Source organism: Cupressus sempervirens, chromosome 9 (assembly GCF_028749045.1).
Source record: "Cupressus sempervirens isolate cs-2001-9-10 chromosome 9, ASM2874904v1, whole genome shotgun sequence".
Taxonomy (NCBI): Eukaryota; Viridiplantae; Streptophyta; class Pinopsida; order Cupressales; family Cupressaceae; genus Cupressus; species Cupressus sempervirens.
Window position 1 is genome coordinate 805,259,789 of NC_143126.1, and position 3,940 is coordinate 805,263,728.

Genomic DNA, 3,940 nt, shown 5'->3' on the forward strand with positions numbered 1-3,940 from the left:
TATTTAGTAGTTTTTGTTTGGGTAACTAAATATTATTGACTAATAATCACTTGGTAGTTCATTTGTTCATTTATTTAGTCACTTGACCTTTTGATTTTATTAGATAACCAAATTAGTCACTTCTTTAGTCACCTATAGCTATAAATTGTAAAGAGATCATGGAATGTGATCGGTTTTAGTCATTTGACTAAAATATTTAGTGGTGTGACTAAATGTTTTAGTCATGTAGTCACATATTTGTCAAAATGTACTAGTGTCTACATGATCTCTTACCTACTTTACATTCTGGTATGTTGTTAGGAATGAGAAGAATTGCCACATCAAGTGTGGGTAAATAGTATGCCCATATATGAATATTTTCCCTTGCTACAAAAAGAGGAAAACCCCAAAGGATTTTAAAAAGTGCAAGACACTTCCCTTGCCAAGCTAGTTTTCAAACTTCAAGGTAAAGAGAATCATAGATTAAAGATCAGGCAACTCAACTTGTTACCATTTACAAAATCTTTTTCACCCAGTTTCCTAAGTTTACATGTATGTGAGAGTTGGTGGTTATGAAGGGAAAGCTTTGAAATTAACTTTGTATTGCCTAGACCATTATATCTTGATTGAAATTTGTAGACAAAGAGAAGTAGATTAAAAATTTAAAACCAGAAAGGGATTTTGTTATGTCTTACCAATTGAGCTTGGTCATTATAGGTGCAAAAGCATTCAAGACACCTTGGGCCTGCAAGAAAAATTAAAGATAATGAAATTTCCTACCTACTTCACTCAGTTATGCTTTGACAATAAAGGCTTTGCACAGTCTCTGTTTAATTTATACCCCACTTTCATTCATGAATCACAAATAGAGGATTTTTGGGCTGAATGTGAAGATGACTATGAAGTAAGGAAAAGATGGTGGTCTAGGGTCACCCTAAAACATGTAAGTGAGTTCAAGCAATGTATTTACATCTTTGATGTTGAAGAACATGAAAATCACAAGGTTATAGATCCTCTCTATGCTCAACAAGTGGAAGATTTTTCTATACCAACACTACATTGGGACTTTCTTGAAGAAGATGATCTTCAAGCTCGAACACTTGTTGTTATTGAAAGGACAAAAAAATGGTTCACAAACAAAAGAAAATTGAAATTGGGTGAAGTTGGTTCAAGATCCTTGAGAGGCATCACTAGTTTTAAATCCACGATTTTCACTCATCATACTGATAAAATTGACACATGTTCTTCTATAGGTGCACCCAGCTTAGAACCCAAAACTGAACCTTTGGTTCAAAGTTTAGTTCAAGAGATGCCTACACCAAGGTGGACTTGTTCACATAGTCAAAGGAGAAAGGTTCAATAAATTGCTACAATGGGTGTTAGCAAAGAAACTATAGATATTAAAGTTGTGGCTGATTCTACTATTAAAAATTTTCTTGAAGTTATTGATGGGGTCATGACCCAAGCACAGAATGGACACAATAGGAAAGGGAAAATTTTATTAACTGTGAAAATATGCTAGTACATTTAGTACAGAGAAAATAGACTTCAAAACATGCCCTAAGGGCTTACAATAGCATAAATCTAGAGATAATTTCTTCTCCCAGTACCTCCTCTCAAACTCCACTCTGAACTGCCTTTTACAATTCCATAAATGTTCTTAAATAGACCCCAGAGGGTTAAAGATTAGGAATGCATTCTAAAAAGTGCTAGTTGGCATCCACTGACCAAGTAGAAGGCTCTAGAAGCTGCATTAGAAGTCAGTGCAAATCTAGAAGAATCCAGAAATGGTAACCAAACTTTCAGGAGGCATAACTTTTGAACCGTAGCTCCGATTGACAAACTGTTTACATTTTTGAAAAGCTCTCGAAGTTCTCTATAGCCCTATAGACCAGCTTCACTTGTCTCCCATTTTTTGGCCCTATTCAAGGTCATTTAATTACCCTAACATGACTTTGAAGTATTCTTAGGAGGTCTCCAAAAATTGAAAAACTATGATAACTTTCAAACTATGGGACCTTTTGACCTAATTCTTTTTTGAGAATGCTCTAAATTACAATTACATTCATTTGGAAAATTTACACCTTCTAGCTCACCAAAATGATGACTCAATTACATACTCCTATTTTTTTGGCATTTTCACGTATCTATTCAAATGCTCTAACCTAGAACACTAATAGTGGAACTGTGAGAGTTGGAACCTTTATTTGACCCAAATGGGTATCTAGAAATGAAAACACATGAAACAGAAACTAATTCTAAGTACATTTTTTTTGGATGACACAGGATTGCCCTTATACCTCTGGATGCTCCTGCATCAGAGACACCCAGGGTAGATTGAAAAGTGACCCTGTCACTTTATAGATGGTAGAGGAAATCCCAAATGGGAAACCTCAACTGCTGATATCCAAGTTGAGTCCTCTATCAGCCATCCTTTCCACTTGACCAAATACTCTTCATACTGCCTATTTTTGGTACTCCTACCCACACAACTATCCAAAATCTCCTCTATGTCCTCCTTCTTAGAAGTAGGAATTGAACAGGGCTCTAACATCAGCTCCTCATCTACACCATCATCATGATACTCTATTAAGTCTGCAATGTTGAAAATAGGAGAAATGTGAATTCCATTTGGCAACTCTACTTTATATGCATTTCCTGAGTCATGTTTCTTCAAAATTTTGTAGGGGCCAAATTTCTTCATCTTCAACTTGTTGTAAGTACCAGTTGGAAATCTTTATTTTCTTAAGTGTACCATGACTAGATCCCCTACTTGGAACTCCTTATGTCTTCTCCTTTGATCAGCCCTAGCTTTATATTTTTGGTTCATCTTGGTAATGTGTGCCTGGACCTCCTCATGTAGACGCTTGATATGTTGAGCAAATTCTTCAGCTTCAGCACGTATCCTCTCCCCTTGCTCTATCTTCCTCAATTCTAGTGTAGTCCTTGGGCTACTTCCATATACAATTTGGAATGGTGATCTACCAGTACTCTTGTTTATAGAGTTATTGTAAGAAAAATTTTCTTGTGGTAGAATCAAATCCCAATCCTTGGGCTTATCCCCAACTAAACATCTCAACAAATTGCCCAAACTTTTGTTTACCACTTCTATTTGTCCGTCAGTCTACAAGTGATGTGTGGAACTAAATTTCAAGTCTATTCTCAACTTCTTCCACAATTTTCTCTAGAAATACCCCACAAATTTAGTATCTCTATTAGAAACTATACTCCTTAGGAGACCATGTAGTCTTACCACCTCTCTAATAAACAAGTCTGCAATATGGACAACATCATGAGTTTTGTAGCATGGAATGAAATGTGCCATTTTGGAGAACCTATCAACCACCACAAATATTAAGTCATTACCCCTTCATGTCCTTGGCAATCCAAGAACAAAATCCATACTTATGTCCTCCCATGACTTTGATGGAACAGGCAATGGCTGATAAAGTCTAGTATTGTGACTAAATCCTTTGGAAACTTGACAAATCTGACAACTCTGTACAAACTTCTTCACATCCTGTGAAATTTGAGGCCAAAAATAATGTTCTCTAAGAATGGAAATGGTCTTATCTCAACCAAAATGTCCTTCCATCCCTCCACTATGTTTCTCCTTAATCAAATTTTCCCTCATGGAACTCCTTGGAATGCACAATTGACTACCCTTGAACAACATACCATCCAAATCAGATAGTCTAACCACTTCGTTCTATCTACAGCAATAGGTTCTTTACAAGTTTTTCATGCTTCAGCAAAATCAGGATCCTCAGGGTATAGATTCTTGAGTTCATCAAACAAAACTACTTCAACCTACATTACTGTAAGCAACAACTGTCTCCTACTTAGTGCATCTATAACCCTATTAGATTTTCCACTTTTATGCTTCGACACAAATGTATAGCTCTACAAGAACTCTACCCACTTCATATGCCTTTGATTCAATTTACCTTGGCTATTTAGG